Here is a 21864-nt window from a genome sequence, read left to right as displayed (position 1 = left end):
AGCGATTTTTAGGGTCCTTACGCCTGATCTCGCCAGGCTCCGTGGACGAGCTGGATTCGTCGCTAGAAGTGGCGTACTTCTTGGCGAAGGCCTTTTTTCTGGGAGGAGAGAGGGGATTGGGTGATCGGGGGGGACGGGGGGGACGGGACGGACGGGGAGGCGCTTGCCAGTCCATCTCCATAGGGGGAGTGGAAGCGGGAGCAGATAAGCTGCCCGGATGGCAGGCCACGCTACTTGGGCTCGGTGTGCGGTTTTCACCTTCTGCCTTATCTGCTTTGCCAACACGCACAATAAATTGCACGTGTGTTAGTGTTGTTTACGCGCGCGGCTTGATCACGCTATCGCGGCGACCAATCAGAGCGCGCTTCACGAGATAAGCTCGGGCTTATCGCAAAACTGTGTCGTTGTTGTTGTTTTGGATGTACGCTTTGCTGCGGTCCGTAGGCACGTCTTTACTCGTCGAGTGTCCGATCGCGACTGAAAAACTATTATAGGTAGGCAGTGGTTGCCGACCCAAGTATTGTTCAAAACATATGATATGCATATGATTTTGTCAATAATATTAATAAATTAACCATATACATATGAAAATCAGCATAAATATCAATTATATTAAGAAATATATCATATGTATATAAAAAAGTATGAAATATACCTATAAACTCTTAAGTAAATTAAGAGAAAGCCACAGTGTGGGCTCATCTAGTACAGAAAACACCCGATATCTAGATAGGGTGTTCAAAAACTATTATAGGTAGGCAGTGGTTGCCGACCCAAGTATTGTTCAAAACATATGATATGCATATGATTTTGTCAATAATATAAATAAATTTACCATATACATATGAAAATCAGCATAAATATCAATTATATTAAGAAATATATCATATGTATATAAAAAAGTATGAAATATACCTATAAACTCTTAAGTAAATTAAGAGAAAGCCACAGTGTGGGCTCATCTAGTACAGAAAACACCCGATATCTAGATAGGGTGTTCAAAAACTATTATAGGTAGGCAGTGGTTGCCGACCCAAGTATTGTTCAAAACATATGATATGCATATGATTTTGTCAATAATATAAATAAATTTACCATATACATATGAAAATCAGCATAAATATAAATTATATGAAGAAGTAATTCATATGTATATAAAAAGTACTGAATTCAATATTCTCTTAAGTTATTATAGGAGAATAACTGTAGGGTGGGTGGCAAGCCCAATTGAAAATGCCCGATTTCAAGACATCGATGCAAAAAACTACTATAGGATGGTCAGTGGATGTCCATCTAGAATTGATATAAATCTATGTATATAATATGATTTAGTCAATGTTGACAATATATATTATAATATTATCCGTATAAATTTGTTTCTTTATTCTTTTTGAATACGAGACTTGGCTGAGCGGACTAATATTATTAAAACTCAAGATAATAACGTTGAAACGTGCGCCAAGGTTATATATGTATATATATAATAACAATTGGTTTCCAATTATTATCGTTAATTTTTGGTGGCAGGCTAATATAATGTATATTAAATTAGTACCTGCCTTAAAATCGGACGCACTATATCGTTTGCCGGTATAGTGAGTTCAAATAAAATAATAATATTTTTTAATAATATTATTATTAAATAAATACTTATTTTTCATATGCGCTCGGTTTTATATTATATATCATTCGAGAGTTATATGGAAAAATGTTAAATTTTAAATTTAACATCAAAATACAAATGATTTAATTCAATATTTATATTGATTAAACAAAAATTGCAAATGTGTGGATACATAAATAATTATGTATGTTGAAATAAAATGATATTTTAGAATAAAATATTGTACATATAATAAAATTATAGTAGCAAATATATATTAAATAAAAATTATGTTATAAAATTATACATACATACGTATATTTATATATATGATGTAATGAATAATTCTTATAACATCTAAAACTTGTTATATTAGTGGCGAAACAAGTATAAAACAAAACATAAAAGAAGGATTACGAATGCTATACAAGTTTTGGCCGTAATCAAATTCAAAAAATAGAATATTAAAATAATAGATCTATAATATTTATATTGCATTATTTCTATTCGAAAATATGAATGAAATATGTAAAGAAAAACATTATTCTGGTTGATCCTGCCAGTAGTTATATGCTTGTCTCAAAGATTAAGCCATGCATGTCTAAGTACACACGAATTAAAAGTGAAACCGCAAAAGGCTCATTATATCAGTTATGGTTCCTTAGATCGTTAACAGTTACTTGGATAACTGTGGTAATTCTAGAGCTAATACATGCAATTAAAACATGAACCTTTATGGGACATGTGCTTTTATTAGGCTAAAACCAAGCGATCGCAAGATCGTTATATTGGTTGAACTCTAGATAACATGCAGATCGTATGGTCATGTACCGACGACAGATCTTTCAAATGTCTGCCCTATCAACTTTTGATGGTAGTATCTAGGACTACCATGGTTGCAACGGGTAACGGGGAATCAGGGTTCGATTCCGGAGAGGGAGCCTGAGAAACGGCTACCACATCTAAGGAAGGCAGCAGGCGCGTAAATTACCCACTCCCAGCTCGGGGAGGTAGTGACGAAAAATAACAATACAGGACTCATATCCGAGGCCCTGTAATTGGAATGAGTACACTTTAAATCCTTTAACAAGGACCAATTGGAGGGCAAGTCTGGTGCCAGCAGCCGCGGTAATTCCAGCTCCAATAGCGTATATTAAAGTTGTTGCGGTTAAAACGTTCGTAGTTGAACTTGTGCTTCATACGGGTAGTACAACTTACATTTGTGGTTAGTACTATACCTTTATGTATGTAAGCGTATTACCGGTGGAGTTCTTATATGTGATTAAGTACTTGTATTTTTTCATATGTTCCTCCTATTTAAAAACCTGCATTAGTGCTCTTAAACGAGTGTTATTGTGGGCCGGTACAATTACTTTGAACAAATTAGAGTGCTTAAAGCAGGCTTCAAATGCCTGAATATTCTGTGCATGGGATAATGAAATAAGACCTCTGTTCTGCTTTCATTGGTTTTCAGATCAAGAGGTAATGATTAATAGAAGCAGTTTGGGGGCATTAGTATTACGACGCGAGAGGTGAAATTCTTGGACCGTCGTAAGACTAACTTAAGCGAAAGCATTTGCCAAAGATGTTTTCATTAATCAAGAACGAAAGTTAGAGGTTCGAAGGCGATCAGATACCGCCCTAGTTCTAACCATAAACGATGCCAGCTAGCAATTGGGTGTAGCTACTTTTATGGCTCTCTCAGTCGCTTCCCGGGAAACCAAAGCTTTTGGGCTCCGGGGGAAGTATGGTTGCAAAGCTGAAACTTAAAGGAATTGACGGAAGGGCACCACCAGGAGTGGAGCCTGCGGCTTAATTTGACTCAACACGGGAAAACTTACCAGGTCCGAACATAAGTGTGTAAGACAGATTGATAGCTCTTTCTCGAATCTATGGGTGGTGGTGCATGGCCGTTCTTAGTTCGTGGAGTGATTTGTCTGGTTAATTCCGATAACGAACGAGACTCAAATATATTAAATAGATATCTTCAGGATTATGGTGTTGAAGCTTATATAGCCTTCATTCATGGTGGGCAGTAAAATGTTTATTGTGTTTGAATGTGTTTATGTAAGTGGAGCCGTACCTGTTGGTTTGTCCCATTATAAGGACACTAGCTTCTTAAATGGACAAATTGCGTCTAGCAATAATGAGATTGAGCAATAACAGGTCTGTGATGCCCTTAGATGTCCTGGGCTGCACGCGCGCTACAATGAAAGTATCAACGTGTATTTCCTAGACCGAGAGGTCCGGGTAAACCGCTGAACCACTTTCATGCTTGGGATTGTGAACTGAAACTGTTCACATGAACTTGGAATTCCCAGTAAGTGTGAGTCATTAACTCGCATTGATTACGTCCCTGCCCTTTGTACACACCGCCCGTCGCTACTACCGATTGAATTATTTAGTGAGGTCTCCGGACGTGATCACTGTGACGCCTTGCGTGTTACGGTTGTTTCGCAAAAGTTGACCGAACTTGATTATTTAGAGGAAGTAAAAGTCGTAACAAGGTTTCCGTAGGTGAACCTGCGGAAGGATCATTATTGTATATAATATCTTTACCGTAAACAACAATAACTTGTTTTAATTATAAAATATATTTTTATAATATAACAAGATAAAATTGCCAAACAATTATATATTTATAAAAAAAAGAAGTTCAATGAAAATTTGGATTAAATTTTTTTATAAATAAAATCAAGCAAACAAGAATAATAATCAAGCAAATTAAATTGTATTATAATATATTCACAAATTTATGTTTATATATTATAATATGAAACTTGCGTGTATATGGACCATAATATACACGCGTTGCGAATATGTATTGTTCATCATAGTTATGGGCATACATTGGCTAATGCAACAACCTAAAATGTTGAATGTTGTACCTGGTTTACTTCAGGTTAATGTTTTATATAAAAAACGCAATATTATATCACATTAAAATTATATGAAATTGTAAATTATCCAAGTAATAAATGGTATAATATTGTTTATATAAAACTAAGACATTTCGCAGCATTTCGTTTTAGGTATAAAAAAAAAGATTTATTGAAGGAATTGATATATGCCAGTAAAATGGTGTATTTTTAATTTCTTTCAATAAATTCATATTTGACAAATTGAAATAATAAATATAAAAACTCTAAGCGGTGGATCACTCGGCTCATGGGTCGATGAAGAACGCAGCAAACTGTGCGTCATCGTGTGAACTGCAGGACACATGAACATCGACATTTTGAACGCATATCGCAGTCCATGCTGTTATGGTACTTTAATTAATTTTTTAGTGCTGCTTGGACTACATATGGTTGAGGGTTGTAAGACTATGCTAATTAAGTTGTTTAGAAATTTGGTAATCAAATTTCTAAGCATATGGTATATTATTGGATAAAAATTTTAATTAAATATAATTATTATTTTTATTCATAATATTAAAATATCTATGGAAAACATTATCTCACATTATAAATAATTTGATTGTGAAAAACGAAGAAAAATATTTTCATTTTCAATCATATAATACTGAGGAATGTCTAGCATAAAAAATGTTTGAAATATTTTTCATCTAGAATTGTCTCTTATTAATGATTTAGTAAAATTGAAATCTTTTGTAAATGTTATTGTTCTTCGTTAAATTCGTTTAAAACTCATAACTAAATTAAAACTAATTAACGAAAAAAATTTTTATACGAATTCATTAAATGTTTCTCCATTATATAAATGTAAAGAATATATTGAAAAAAAAAATGTTATATACAACCTCAACTCATATGGGACTACCCCCTGAATTTAAGCATATTAATTAGGGGAGGAAAAGAAACTAACTAGGATTTTCTTAGTAGCGGCGAGCGAAAAGAAATCAGTTCAGCACTAAGTCACTTTGTCTATATGGCAAATGTGAGATGCAGTGTATGGAGCGTCAATATTCTAGTATGAGAAATTAACGATTTAAGTCCTTCTTAAATGAGGCCATTTACCCATAGAGGGTGCCAGGCCCGTATAACGTTAATGATTACTAGATGATGTTTCCAAAGAGTCGTGTTGCTTGATAGTGCAGCACTAAGTGGGTGGTAAACTCCATCTAAAACTAAATATAACCATGAGACCGATAGTAAACAAGTACCGTGAGGGAAAGTTGAAAAGAACTCTGAATAGAGAGTTAAATAGTACGTGAAACTGCTTAGAGGTTAAGCCCGATGAACCTGAATATCCATTATGGAAAATTCATCATTAAAATTGTAATATTTAAACAATATTATGATAATAGTGTGCATTTTTTCCATATAAGGACATTGTAATCTATTAGCATACAAAATTTATCATAAAATATGGCTTATAGTTTATTTAAATTAAAATGCTTGCGTTTTAACACAAAATAAATGTCATTAATTTGATAAAGTGCTGATAGATTTATATGATTACAGTGCGTTAATTTTTCGGAATTATATAATGGCATAATTATCAATGATTTTTGTGTTTATTATATGCACTTGTATGATTAACAATGCGAAAGATTCAGGATACCTTCGGGACCCGTCTTGAAACACGGACCAAGGAGTCTAACATATGTGCAAGTTATTGGGATATAAACCTAATAGCGTAATTAACTTGACTAATAATGGGATTAGTTTTTTAACTATTTATAGTTAATTAACACAATCCCGGGGCGTTCTATATAGTTATGTATAATGATATTTATATTATTTATGCCTCTAACTGGAACGTACCTTGAGCATATATGCTGTGACCCGAAAGATGGTGAACTATACTTGATCAGGTTGAAGTCAGGGGAAACCCTGATGGAAGACCGAAACAGTTCTGACGTGCAAATCGATTGTCAGAATTGAGTATAGGGGCGAAAGACCAATCGAACCATCTAGTAGCTGGTTCCTTCCGAAGTTTCCCTCAGGATAGCTGGTGCATTTTAATATTATATAAAATAATCTTATCTGGTAAAGCGAATGATTAGAGGCCTTAGGGTCGAAACGATCTTAACCTATTCTCAAACTTTAAATGGGTAAGAACCTTAACTTTCTTGATATGAAGTTTAAGGTTATGATATAATGTGCCCAGTGGGCCACTTTTGGTAAGCAGAACTGGCGCTGTGGGATGAACCAAACGTAATGTTACGGTGCCCAAATTAACAACTCATGCAGATACCATGAAAGGCGTTGGTTGCTTAAAACAGCAGGACGGTGATCATGGAAGTCGAAATCCGCTAAGGAGTGTGTAACAACTCACCTGCCGAAGCAACTAGCCCTTAAAATGGATGGCGCTTAAGTTGTATACCTATACATTACCGCTAAAGTAGATGATTTATATTACTTGTAATATAAATTTTGAAACTTTAGTGAGTAGGAAGGTACAATGGTATGCGTAGAAGTGTTTGGCGTAAGCCTGCATGGAGCTGCCATTGGTACAGATCTTGGTGGTAGTAGCAAATAATCGAATGAGACCTTGGAGGACTGAAGTGGAGAAGGGTTTCGTGTGAACAGTGGTTGATCACGAGTTAGTCGGTCCTAAGTTCAAGGCGAAAGCCGAAAATTTTCAAGTAAAAAACTAATGACTAAATAAATATATATACAAGCCAAAAATAATATACTTGAATAATTTTGAACGAAAGGGAATACGGTTCCAATTCCGTAACCTGTTGAGTATCCGTTTGTTATTAAATATGGGCCTCGTGCTCATCCTGGCAACAGGAACGACCATAAAGAAGCCGTCGAGAGATATCGGAAGAGTTTTCTTTTCTGTTTTATAGCCGTACTACCATGGAAGTCTTTCGCAGAGAGATATGGTAGATGGGCTAGAAGAGCATGACATATACTGTTGTGTCGATATTTTCTCCTCGGACCTTGAAAATTTATGGTGGGGACACGCAAACTTCTCAACAGGCCGTACCAATATCCGCAGCTGGTCTCCAAGGTGAAGAGTCTCTAGTCGATAGAATAATGTAGGTAAGGGAAGTCGGCAAATTAGATCCGTAACTTCGGGATAAGGATTGGCTCTGAAGATTGAGATAGTCGGGCTTGATTGGGAAACAATAACATGGTTTATGTGCTCGTTCTGGGTAAATAGAGTGTCTATCATTTATGGTGGTTACTTGTTCCCCGGATAGTTTAGTTACGTAGCCAATTGTGGAACTTTCTTGCTAAAATTTTTAAGAATACTAATTGGCTCAAACCGATTAGTTCTTATTAATTATAACGATTATCAATTAACAATCAATTCAGAACTGGCACGGACTTGGGGAATCCGACTGTCTAATTAAAACAAAGCATTGTGATGGCCCTAGCGGGTGTTGACACAATGTGATTTCTGCCCAGTGCTCTGAATGTCAAAGTGAAGAAATTCAAGTAAGCGCGGGTCAACGGCGGGAGTAACTATGACTCTCTTAAGGTAGCCAAATGCCTCGTCATCTAATTAGTGACGCGCATGAATGGATTAACGAGATTCCTACTGTCCCTATCTACTATCTAGCGAAACCACAGCCAAGGGAACGGGCTTGGAATAATTAGCGGGGAAAGAAGACCCTTTTGAGCTTGACTCTAATCTGGCAGTGTAAGGAGACATAAGAGGTGTAGAATAAGTGGGAGATATTAGGCTTCGGTTTGATATCGCCAATGAAATACCACTACTCTTATTGTTTCCTTACTTACTTGATTAAATGGAACGTGTATCATTTCCTAGCCATTATACGGATATATTTATTATATCTTATGGTATTGGGTTTTGATGCAAGCTTCTTGATCAAAGTATCACGAGTTTGTTATATAATCGCAAACAAATTCTTTAATAAAACGATGCATTTATGTATTTTTGATTTGAAAATTTGGTATAACTCCAATTACTCAGGTATGATCCAATTCAAGGACATTGCCAGGTAGGGAGTTTGACTGGGGCGGTACATCTCTCAAATAATAACGGAGGTGTCCCAAGGCCAGCTCAGTGCGGACAGAAACCACACATAGAGCAAAAGGGCAAATGCTGACTTGATCTCGGTGTTCAGTACACACAGGGACAGCAAAAGCTCGGCCTATCGATCCTTTTGGTTTAAAGAGTTTTTAACAAGAGGTGTCAGAAAAGTTACCATAGGGATAACTGGCTTGTGGCGACCAAGCGTTCATAGCGACGTCGCTTTTTGATCCTTCGATGTCGGCTCTTCCTATCATTGTGAAGCAAAATTCACCAAGCGTTGGATTGTTCACCCATGCAAGGGAACGTGAGCTGGGTTTAGACCGTCGTGAGACAGGTTAGTTTTACCCTACTAATGACAAAACGTTGTTGCGACAGCATTCCTGCGTAGTACGAGAGGAACCGCAGGTACGGACCAATGGCACAATACTTGTTCGAGCGAACAGTGGTATGACGCTACGTCCGTTGGATTATGCCTGAACGCCTCTAAGGTCGTATCCGTGCTGGACTGCAATGATAAATAAGGGGCAATTTGCATTGTATGGCTTCTAAACCATTTAAAGTTTATAATTCATTTTATAAACGACAATGGATGTGATGCCAATGTAATTTGTAACATAGTAAATTGGGAGGATCTTCGATCACCTGATGCCGCGCTAGTTACATATAAAAACATTATTTAATACAATGACAAAGCCTAGAATCAATTGTAAACGACTTTTGTAACAGGCAAGGTGTTGTAAGTGGTTGAGCAGCTGCCATACTGCGATCCACTGAAGCTTATCCTTTGCTTGATGATTCGATATTTAATAAAATAACGAAATGGAAAGAATATTATAATTATTAAATTTATTTTGATAATTATAATTTTGGATTTTTGGGGAATCCAAAGAAAAAGGTAGCCAAAAAGTACTCGTCATATTATTAGTGACGCATATAAGATCATGTCAAAGTAAAAGAAACAAAGTAATGTTTGAGATTAACTATGAATCCACTTTTACGGTAGCCAAATGTCCCGTCATATTATTAGTGACGCATATAAGATCATGTCAAAGTAAAAGAAACAAAGTAATGTTTGAGATTAACTATGAATCCACTTTTACGGTAGCCAAATGTTCCGTCATATTATTAGTGACGCATATAAGATCATGTCAAAGTAAAAGAAACAAAGTAATGTTTGAGATTAACTATGAATCCACTTTTACGGTAGCCAAATGTTCCGTCATATTATTAGTGACGCATATAAGATCATGTCAAAGTAAAAGAAACAAAGTAATGTTTGAGATTAACTATGAATCCACTTTTACGGTAGCCAAATGTCCCGTCATATTATTAGTGACGCATATAAGATCATGTCAAAGTAAAAGAAACAAAGTAATGTTTGAGATTAACTATGAATCCACTTTTACCGTAGCCAAATATTCCGTCATATTATTAGTGACGCATATAAGATCATGTCAAAGTAAAAGAAACAAAGTAATGTTTGAGATTAACTATGAATCCACTTTTACGGTAGCCAAATGTTCCGTCATATTAGTGACGCATATAAGATCATGTCAAAGTAAAAGAAACAAAGTAATGTTTGAGATTAACTATGAATCCACTTTTACGGTAGCCAAATGTTCCGTCATATTATTAGTGACGCATATAAGATCATGTCAAAGTAAAAGAAACAAAGTAATGTTTGAGATTAACTATGAATCCACTTTTACGGTAGCCAAATGTTCCGTCATATTATTAGTGACGCATATAAGATCATGTCAAAGTAAAAGAAACAAAGTAATGTTTGAGATTAACTATGAATCCACTTTTACGGTAGCCAAATGTTCCGTCATATTATTAGTGACGCATATAAGATCATGTCAAAGTAAAAGAAACAAAGTAATGTTTGAGATTAACTATGAATCCACTTTTACGGTAGCCAAATGTCCCGTCATATTATTAGTGACGCATATAAGATCATGTCAAAGTAAAAGAAACAAAGTAATGTTTGAGATTAACTATGAATCCACTTTTACGGTAGCCAAATGTCCCGTCATATTATTAGTGACGCATATAAGATCATGTCAAAGTAAAAGAAACAAAGTAATGTTTGAGATTAACTATGAATCCACTTTTACCGTAGCCAAATATTCCGTCATATTATTAGTGACGCATATAAGATCATGTCAAAGTAAAAGAAACAAAGTAATGTTTGAGATTAACTATGAATCCACTTTTACGGTAGCCAAATGTCCCGTCATATTATTAGTGACGCATATAAGATCATGTCAAAGTAAAAGAAACAAAGTAATGTTTGAGATTAACTATGAATCCACTTTTACCGTAGCCAAATGTTCCGTCATATTATTAGTGACGCATATAAGATCATGTCAAAGTAAAAGAAACAAAGTAATGTTTGAGATTAACTATGAATCCACTTTTACGGTAGCCAAATGTTCCGTCATATTATTAGTGACGCATATAAGATCATGTCAAAGTAAAAGAAACAAAGTAATGTTTGAGATTAACTATGAATCCACTTTTACGGTAGCCAAATGTCCCGTCATATTATTAGTGACGCATATAAGATCATGTCAAAGTAAAAGAAACAAAGTAATGTTTGAGATTAACTATGAATCCACTTTTACCGTAGCCAAATATTCCGTCATATTATTAGTGACGCATATAAGATCATGTCAAAGTAAAAGAAACAAAGTAATGTTTGAGATTAACTATGAATCCACTTTTACGGTAGCCAAATGTCCCGTCATATTATTAGTGACGCATATAAGATCATGTCAAAGTAAAAGAAACAAAGTAATGTTTGAGATAACTATATATAAACCTCTTTACGGTAACCAAGAGTCTCGTCACATTAATAATAATAGTTAATGAATGTATAGCCATATAGATGATTGGTGACCGGTAATGAATAAAAAAAAAACCTATATTTAATATATCTATAAATAATACATATTATTTGCGGAATCGTTCATATAATATTATACTATGATATAATATTATTAAAATAGGTAATTAATTTATTATTACGATATAAGTCACCCTGACTAACAAAAGATTTTTTAAAATACACAATTGAATGGCGGGAGTAACTGTAACTTTTAAAGTGTAGTTCAATGCCTTGTTAATCAATTAGTAATGTTCATCAATAAATTAATCAAATTCCTACTGTCCCGAAGAATTGCTACTGGGATAAAATTAAATTAAACCAACGCGGCTGGTGCTCACACTAAACACTTTTTTTCCATTAAAAATCATTATAGGTAGGCAAGGCAGTTTTGCCGATCAAAGTATTCTTCAAAATATATGAAATTATGATATCCGATATATATATATATATATATATGATATCAATAATATAAATAAATTTACCATATACATATGAAAATCAGTATGAATATCAATTATATGAAGAAATATATATCATATGTATATAAAAAGTATGAAATATACCTATAAACCTACCTATAAGTGGTTGCCGACTCAAGTATTGTTTAAAACATATGATATGCATATGATTTTGTCAATAATATTAATAAATTAATCATATACATATGAAAATCAGCATAAATATCAATTATATTAAGAAATATATCATATGTATATAAAAAAGTATGAAATATACCTATAAACTCTTAAGTAAATTGAGAGAAAGCCACAGTGTGGGCTCATCTAGTACTGAAAACACCCGATATCTAGATAGGGTGTTCAAAAACTATTATAGGTAGGCAGTGGTTGCCGACCCAAGTATTGTTCAAAACATATGATATGCATATGATTTTGTCAATAATATTAATAAATTAACCATATACATATGAAAATCAGCATAAATATCAATTATATTAAGAAATATAACATATGTATATAAAAAAGTATGAAATATACCTATAAACTCTTAAGTAAATTGAGAAAAAGCCACAGTGTGGGCTCATCTAGTACTGAAAACACCCGATATCTAGATAGGGTGTTCAAAAACTATTATAGGTAGGCAGTGGTTGCCGACCCAAGTATTGTTCAAAACATATGATATGCATATGATTTTGTCAATAATATTAATAAATTAACCATATACATATGAAAATCAACATAAATATCAATTATATTAAGAAATATATCATATGTATATAAAAAAGTATGAAATATACCTATAAACTCTTAAGTAAATTAAGAGAAAGCCACAGTGTGGGCTCATCTAGTACAGAAAACACCCGATATCTAGATAGGGTGTTCAAAAACTATTATAGGTAGGCAGTGGTTGCCGACCCAAGTATTGTTCAAAACATATGATATGCATATGATTTTGTCAATAATATTAATAAATTAACCATATACATATGAAAATCAACATAAATATCAATTATATTAAGAAATATATCATATGTATATAAAAAAGTATGAAATATACCTATAAACTCTTAAGTAAATTAAGAGAAAGCCACAGTGTGGGCTCATCTAGTACAGAAAACACCCGATATCTAGATAGGGTGTTCAAAAACTATTATAGGTAGGCAGTGGTTGCCGACCCAAGTATTGTTCAAAACATATGATATGCATATGATTTTGTCAATAATATTAATAAATTAACCATATACATATGAAAATCAGCATAAATATCAATTATATTAAGAAATATATCATATGTATATAAAAAAGTATGAAATATACCTATAAACTCTTAAGTAAATTAAGAGAAAGCCACAGTGTGGGCTCATCTAGTACAGAAAACACCCGATATCTAGATAGGGTGTTCAAAAACTATTATAGGTAGGCAGTGGTTGCCGACCCAAGTATTGTTCAAAACATATGATATGCATATGATTTTGTCAATAATATAAATAAATTTACCATATACATATGAAAATCAGCATAAATATCAATTATATTAAGAAATATATCATATGTATATAAAAAAGTATGAAATATACCTATAAACTCTTAAGTAAATTAAGAGAAAGCCACAGTGTGGGCTCATCTAGTACAGAAAACACCCGATATCTAGATAGGGTGTTCAAAAACTATTATAGGTAGGCAGTGGTTGCCGACCCAAGTATTGTTCAAAACATATGATATGCATATGATTTTGTCAATAATATAAATAAATTTACCATATACATATGAAAATCAGCATAAATATAAATTATATGAAGAAGTAATTCATATGTATATAAAAAGTACTGAATTCAATATTCTCTTAAGTTATTATAGGAGAATAACTGTAGGGTGGGTGGCAAGCCCAATTGAAAATGCCCGATTTCAAGACATCGATGCAAAAAACTACTATAGGATGGTCAGTGGATGTCCATCTAGAATTGATATAAATCTATGTATATAATATGATTTAGTCAATGTTGACAATATATATTATAATATTATCCGTATAAATTTGTTTCTTTATTCTTTTTGAATACGAGACTTGGCTGAGCGGACTAATATTATTAAAACTCAAGATAATAACGTTGAAACGTGCGCCAAGGTTATATATGTATATATATAATAACAATTGGTTTCCAATTATTATCGTTAATTTTTGGTGGCAGGCTAATATAATGTATATTAAATTAGTACCTGCCTTAAAATCGGACGCACTATATCGTTTGCCGGTATAGTGAGTTCAAATAAAATAATAATATTTTTTAATAATATTATTATTAAATAAATACTTATTTTTCATATGCGCTCGGTTTTATATTATATATCATTCGAGAGTTATATGGAAAAATGTTAAATTTTAAATTTAACATCAAAATACAAATGATTTAATTCAATATTTATATTGATTAAACAAAAATTGCAAATGTGTGGATACATAAATAATTATGTATGTTGAAATAAAATGATATTTTAGAATAAAATATTGTACATATAATAAAATTATAGTAGCAAATATATATTAAATAAAAATTATGTTATAAAATTATACATACATACGTATATTTATATATATGATGTAATGAATAATTCTTATAACATCTAAAACTTGTTATATTAGTGGCGAAACAAGTATAAAACAAAACATAAAAGAAGGATTACGAATGCTATACAAGTTTTGGCCGTAATCAAATTCAAAAAATAGAATATTAAAATAATAGATCTATAATATTTATATTGCATTATTTCTATTCGAAAATATGAATGAAATATGTAAAGAAAAACATTATTCTGGTTGATCCTGCCAGTAGTTATATGCTTGTCTCAAAGATTAAGCCATGCATGTCTAAGTACACACGAATTAAAAGTGAAACCGCAAAAGGCTCATTATATCAGTTATGGTTCCTTAGATCGTTAACAGTTACTTGGACAACTGTGGTAATTCTAGAGCTAATACATGCAATTAAAACATGAACCTTTATGGGACATGTGCTTTTATTAGGCTAAAACCAAGCGATCGCAAGATCGTTATATTGGTTGAACGCTAGATAACATGCAGATCGTATGGTCATGTACCGACGACAGATCTTTCAAATGTCTGCCCTATCAACTTTTGATGGTAGTATCTAGGACTACCATGGTTGCAACGGGTAACGGGGAATCAGGGTTCGATTCCGGAGAGGGAGCCTGAGAAACGGCTACCACATCTAAGGAAGGCAGCAGGCGCGTAAATTACCCACTCCCAGCTCGGGGAGGTAGTGACGAAAAATAACAATACAGGACTCATATCCGAGGCCCTGTAATTGGAATGAGTACACTTTAAATCCTTTAACAAGGACCAATTGGAGGGCAAGTCTGGTGCCAGCAGCCGCGGTAATTCCAGCTCCAATAGCGTATATTAAAGTTGTTGCGGTTAAAACGTTCGTAGTTGAACTTGTGCTTCATACGGGTAGTACAACTTACATTTGTGGTTAGTACTATACCTTTATGTATGTAAGCGTATTACCGGTGGAGTTCTTATATGTGATTAAGTACTTGTATTTTTTCATATGTTCCTCCTATTTAAAAACCTGCATTAGTGCTCTTAAACGAGTGTTATTGTGGGCCGGTACAATTACTTTGAACAAATTAGAGTGCTTAAAGCAGGCTTCAAATGCCTGAATATTCTGTGCATGGGATAATGAAATAAGACCTCTGTTCTGCTTTCATTGGTTTTCAGATCAAGAGGTAATGATTAATAGAAGCAGTTTGGGGGCATTAGTATTACGACGCGAGAGGTGAAATTCTTGGACCGTCGTAAGACTAACTTAAGCGAAAGCATTTGCCAAAGATGTTTTCATTAATCAAGAACGAAAGTTAGAGGTTCGAAGGCGATCAGATACCGCCCTAGTTCTAACCATAAACGATGCCAGCTAGCAATTGGGTGTAGCTACTTTTATGGCTCTCTCAGTCGCTTCCCGGGAAACCAAAGCTTTTGGGCTCCGGGGGAAGTATGGTTGCAAAGCTGAAACTTAAAGGAATTGACGGAAGGGCACCACCAGGAGTGGAGCCTGCGGCTTAATTTGACTCAACACGGGAAAACTTACCAGGTCCGAACATAAGTGTGTAAGACAGATTGATAGCTCTTTCTCGAATCTATGGGTGGTGGTGCATGGCCGTTCTTAGTTCGTGGAGTGATTTGTCTGGTTAATTCCGATAACGAACGAGACTCAAATATATTAAATAGATATCTTCAGGATTATGGTGTTGAAGCTTATATAGCCTTCATTCATGGTGGGCAGTAAAATGTTTATTGTGTTTGAATGTGTTTATGTAAGTGGAGCCGTACCTGTTGGTTTGTCCCATTATAAGGACACTAGCTTCTTAAATGGACAAATTGCGTCTAGCAATAATGAGATTGAGCAATAACAGGTCTGTGATGCCCTTAGATGTCCTGGGCTGCACGCGCTACAATGAAAGTATCAACGTGTATTTCCTAGACCGAGAGGTCCGGGTAAACCGCTGAACCACTTTCATGCTTGGGATTGTGAACTGAAACTGTTCACATGAACTTGGAATTCCCAGTAAGTGTGAGTCATTAACTCGCATTGATTACGTCCCTGCCCTTTGTACACACCGCCCGTCGCTACTACCGATTGAATTATTTAGTGAGGTCTCCGGACGTGATCACTGTGACGCCTTGCGTGTTACGGTTGTTTCGCAAAAGTTGACCGAACTTGATTATTTAGAGGAAGTAAAAGTCGTAACAAGGTTTCCGTAGGTGAACCTGCGGAAGGATCATTATTGTATATAATATCTTTACCGTAAACAACAATAACTTGTTTTAATTATAAAATATATTTTTATAATATAACAAGATAAAATTGCCAAACAATTATATATTTATAAAAAAAAGAAGTTCAATGAAAATTTGGATTAAATTTTTTTATAAATAAAATCAAGCAAACAAGAATAATAATCAAGCAAATTAAATTGTATTATAATATATTCACAAATTTATGTTTATATATTATAATATGAAACTTGCGTGTATATGGACCATAATATCCACGCGTTGCGAATATGTATTGTTCATCATAGTTATGGGCATACATTGGCTAATGCAACAACCTAAAATGTTGAATGTTGTACCTGGTTTACTTCAGGTTAATGTTTTATATAAAAAACGCAATATTATATCACATTAAAATTATATGAAATTGTAAATTATCCAAGTAATAAATGGTATAATATTGTTTATATAAAACTAAGACATTTCGCAGCATTTCGTTTTAGGTATAAAAAAAAAGATTTATTGAAGGAATTGATATATGCCAGTAAAATGGTGTATTTTTAATTTCTTTCAATAAATTCATATTTGACAAATTGAAATAATAAATATAAAAACTCTAAGCGGTGGATCACTCGGCTCATGGGTCGATGAAGAACGCAGCAAACTGTGCGTCATCGTGTGAACTGCAGGACACATGAACATCGACATTTTGAACGCATATCGCAGTCCATGCTGTTATGGTACTTTAATTAATTTTTTAGTGCTGCTTGGACTACATATGGTTGAGGGTTGTAAGACTATGCTAATTAAGTTGTTTAGAAATTTGGTAATCAAATTTCTAAGCATATGGTATATTATTGGATAAAAATTTTAATTAAATATAATTATTATTTTTATTCATAATATTAAAATATCTATGGAAAACATTATCTCACATTATAAATAATTTGATTGTGAAAAACGAAGAAAAATATTTTCATTTTCAATCATATAATACTGAGGAATGTCTAGCATAAAAAATGTTTGAAATATTTTTCATCTAGAATTGTCTCTTATTAATGATTTAGTAAAATTGAAATCTTTTGTAAATGTTATTGTTCTTCGTTAAATTCGTTTAAAACTCATAACTAAATTAAAACTAATTAACGAAAAAAATTTTTATACGAATTCATTAAATGTTTCTCCATTATATAAATGTAAAGAATATATTGAAAAAAAAAATGTTATATACAACCTCAACTCATATGGGACTACCCCCTGAATTTAAGCATATTAATTAGGGGAGGAAAAGAAACTAACTAGGATTTTCTTAGTAGCGGCGAGCGAAAAGAAATCAGTTCAGCACTAAGTCACTTTGTCTATATGGCAAATGTGAGATGCAGTGTATGGAGCGTCAATATTCTAGTATGAGAAATTAACGATTTAAGTCCTTCTTAAATGAGGCCATTTACCCATAGAGGGTGCCAGGCCCGTATAACGTTAATGATTACTAGATGATGTTTCCAAAGAGTCGTGTTGCTTGATAGTGCAGCACTAAGTGGGTGGTAAACTCCATCTAAAACTAAATATAACCATGAGACCGATAGTAAACAAGTACCGTGAGGGAAAGTTGAAAAGAACTCTGAATAGAGAGTTAAATAGTACGTGAAACTGCTTAGAGGTTAAGCCCGATGAACCTGAATATCCATTATGGAAAATTCATCATTAAAATTGTAATATTTAAACAATATTATGATAATAGTGTGCATTTTTTCCATATAAGGACATTGTAATCTATTAGCATACAAAATTTATCATAAAATATGGCTTATAGTTTATTTAAATTAAAATGCTTGCGTTTTAACACAAAATAAATGTCATTAATTTGATAAAGTGCTGATAGATTTATATGATTACAGTGCGTTAATTTTTCGGAATTATATAATGGCATAATTATCAATGATTTTTGTGTTTATTATATGCACTTGTATGATTAACAATGCGAAAGATTCAGGATACCTTCGGGACCCGTCTTGAAACACGGACCAAGGAGTCTAACATATGTGCAAGTTATTGGGATATAAACCTAATAGCGTAATTAACTTGACTAATAATGGGATTAGTTTTTTAACTATTTATAGTTAATTAACACAATCCCGGGGCGTTCTATATAGTTATGTATAATGATATTTATATTATTTATGCCTCTAACTGGAACGTACCTTGAGCATATATGCTGTGACCCGAAAGATGGTGAACTATACTTGATCAGGTTGAAGTCAGGGGAAACCCTGATGGAAGACCGAAACAGTTCTGACGTGCAAATCGATTGTCAGAATTGAGTATAGGGGCGAAAGACCAATCGAACCATCTAGTAGCTGGTTCCTTCCGAAGTTTCCCTCAGGATAGCTGGTGCATTTTAATATTATATAAAATAATCTTATCTGGTAAAGCGAATGATTAGAGGCCTTAGGGTCGAAACGATCTTAACCTATTCTCAAACTTTAAATGGGTAAGAACCTTAACTTTCTTGATATGAAGTTTAAGGTTATGATATAATGTGCCCAGTGGGCCACTTTTGGTAAGCAGAACTGGCGCTGTGGGATGAACCAAACGTAATGTTACGGTGCCCAAATTAACAACTCATGCAGATACCATGAAAGGCGTTGGTTGCTTAAAACAGCAGGACGGTGATCATGGAAGTCGAAATCCGCTAAGGAGTGTGTAACAACTCACCTGCCGAAGCAACTAGCCCTTAAAATGGATGGCGCTTAAGTTGTATACCTATACATTACCGCTAAAGTAGATGATTTATATTACTTGTAATATAAATTTTGAAACTTTAGTGAGTAGGAAGGTACAATGGTATGCGTAGAAGTGTTTGGCGTAAGCCTGCATGGAGCTGCCATTGGTACAGATCTTGGTGGTAGTAGCAAATAATCGAATGAGACCTTGGAGGACTGAAGTGGAGAAGGGTTTCGTGTGAACAGTGGTTGATCACGAGTTAGTCGGTCCTAAGTTCAAGGCGAAAGCCGAAAATTTTCAAGTAAAAAACTAATGACTAAATAAATATATATACAAGCCAAAAATAATATACTTGAATAATTTTGAACGAAAGGGAATACGGTTCCAATTCCGTAACCTGTTGAGTATCCGTTTGTTATTAAATATGGGCCTCGTGCTCATCCTGGCAACAGGAACGACCATAAAGAAGCCGTCGAGAGATATCGGAAGAGTTTTCTTTTCTGTTTTATAGCCGTACTACCATGGAAGTCTTTCGCAGAGAGATATGGTAGATGGGCTAGAAGAGCATGACATATACTGTTGTGTCGATATTTTCTCCTCGGACCTTGAAAATTTATGGTGGGGACACGCAAACTTCTCAACAGGCCGTACCAATATCCGCAGCTGGTCTCCAAGGTGAAGAGTCTCTAGTCGATAGAATAATGTAGGTAAGGGAAGTCGGCAAATTAGATCCGTAACTTCGGGATAAGGATTGGCTCTGAAGATTGAGATAGTCGGGCTTGATTGGGAAACAATAACATGGTTTATGTGCTCGTTCTGGGTAAATAGAGTGTCTATCATTTATGGTGGTTACTTGTTCCCCGGATAGTTTAGTTACGTAGCCAATTGTGGAACTTTCTTGCTAAAATTTTTAAGAATACTAATTGGCTCAAACCGATTAGTTCTTATTAATTATAACGATTATCAATTAACAATCAATTCAGAACTGGCACGGACTTGGGGAATCCGACTGTCTAATTAAAACAAAGCATTGTGATGGCCCTAGCGGGTGTTGACACAATGTGATTTCTGCCCAGTGCTCTGAATGTCAAAGTGAAGAAATTCAAGTAAGCGCGGGTCAACGGCGGGAGTAACTATGACTCTCTTAAGGTAGCCAAATGCCTCGTCATCTAATTAGTGACGCGCATGAATGGATTAACGAGATTCCTACTGTCCCTATCTACTATCTAGCGAAACCACAGCCAAGGGAACGGGCTTGGAATAATTAGCGGGGAAAGAAGACCCTTTTGAGCTTGACTCTAATCTGGCAGTGTAAGGAGACATAAGAGGTGTAGAATAAGTGGGAGATATTAGGCTTCGGTTTGATATCGCCAATGAAATACCACTACTCTTATTGTTTCCTTACTTACTTGATTAAATGGAACGTGTATCATTTCCTAGCCATTATACGGATATATTTATTATATCTTATGGTATTGGGTTTTGATGCAAGCTTCTTGATCAAAGTATCACGAGTTTGTTATATAATCGCAAACAAATTCTTTAATAAAACGATGCATTTATGTATTTTTGATTTGAAAATTTGGTATAACTCCAATTACTCAGGTATGATCCAATTCAAGGACATTGCCAGGTAGGGAGTTTGACTGGGGCGGTACATCTCTCAAATAATAACGGAGGTGTCCCAAGGCCAGCTCAGTGCGGACAGAAACCACACATAGAGCAAAAGGGCAAATGCTGACTTGATCTCGGTGTTCAGTACACACAGGGACAGCAAAAGCTCGGCCTATCGATCCTTTTGGTTTAAAGAGTTTTTAACAAGAGGTGTCAGAAAAGTTACCATAGGGATAACTGGCTTGTGGCGGCCAAGCGTTCATAGCGACGTCGCTTTTTGATCCTTCGATGTCGGCTCTTCCTATCATTGTGAAGCAAAATTCACCAAGCGTTGGATTGTTCACCCATGCAAGGGAACGTGAGCTGGGTTTAGACCGTCGTGAGACAGGTTAGTTTTACCCTACTAATGACAAAACGTTGTTGCGACAGCATTCCTGCGTAGTACGAGAGGAACCGCAGGTACGGACCAATGGCACAATACTTGTTCGAGCGAACAGTGGTATGACGCTACGTCCGTTGGATTATGCCTGAACGCCTCTAAGGTCGTATCCGTGCTGGACTGCAATGATAAATAAGGGGCAATTTGCATTGTATGGCTTCTAAACCATTTAAAGTTTATAATTCATTTTATAAACGACAATGGATGTGATGCCAATGTAATTTGTAACATAGTAAATTGGGAGGATCTTCGATCACCTGATGCCGCGCTAGTTACATATAAAAACATTATTTAATACAATGACAAAGCCTAGAATCAATTGTAAACGACTTTTGTAACAGGCAAGGTGTTGTAAGTGGTTGAGCAGCTGCCATACTGCGATCCACTGAAGCTTATCCTTTGCTTGATGATTCGATATTTAAT

At 34.5% G+C, this 21864-nt stretch overlaps 6 non-coding genes across 6 annotated transcripts; all 6 read left to right on the top strand.

Annotated features, from left to right (window-relative positions):
* Window positions 1-2146: 2146 nt before the first annotated feature.
* On the top strand, window positions 2147-4143 carry LOC122320389. Its single transcript, XR_006245649.1, has one exon. It is a non-coding gene; the product is annotated as a small subunit ribosomal RNA (ribosomal RNA).
* Window positions 4144-4744: 601 nt separating this feature from the next.
* Window positions 4745-4924, top strand: LOC122320378. The gene has a single exon (XR_006245638.1). It is a non-coding gene; the product is annotated as a 5.8S ribosomal RNA (ribosomal RNA).
* A 438-nt stretch (window positions 4925-5362) lies between these two features.
* On the top strand, window positions 5363-9324 carry LOC122320404. The gene has a single exon (XR_006245664.1). It is a non-coding gene; the product is annotated as a large subunit ribosomal RNA (ribosomal RNA).
* Window positions 9325-14680: 5356 nt separating this feature from the next.
* Window positions 14681-16675, top strand: LOC122320392. The gene has a single exon (XR_006245652.1). It is a non-coding gene; the product is annotated as a small subunit ribosomal RNA (ribosomal RNA).
* Window positions 16676-17276: 601 nt separating this feature from the next.
* On the top strand, window positions 17277-17456 carry LOC122320377. Its single transcript, XR_006245637.1, has one exon. It is a non-coding gene; the product is annotated as a 5.8S ribosomal RNA (ribosomal RNA).
* A 438-nt stretch (window positions 17457-17894) lies between these two features.
* Window positions 17895-21856, top strand: LOC122320401. The gene has a single exon (XR_006245661.1). It is a non-coding gene; the product is annotated as a large subunit ribosomal RNA (ribosomal RNA).
* The last annotated feature ends 8 nt before the right edge of the window (window positions 21857-21864 follow it).

Source organism: Drosophila ficusphila, unplaced genomic scaffold (assembly GCF_018152265.1).
Source record: "Drosophila ficusphila isolate 14025-0441.05 unplaced genomic scaffold, ASM1815226v1 contig_498, whole genome shotgun sequence".
NCBI lineage: Eukaryota > Metazoa > Arthropoda > Insecta > Diptera > Drosophilidae > Drosophila > Drosophila ficusphila.
Note: the sequence above shows the minus strand (reverse complement) of the source record. Positions and strands in the feature narration are given on the sequence as shown.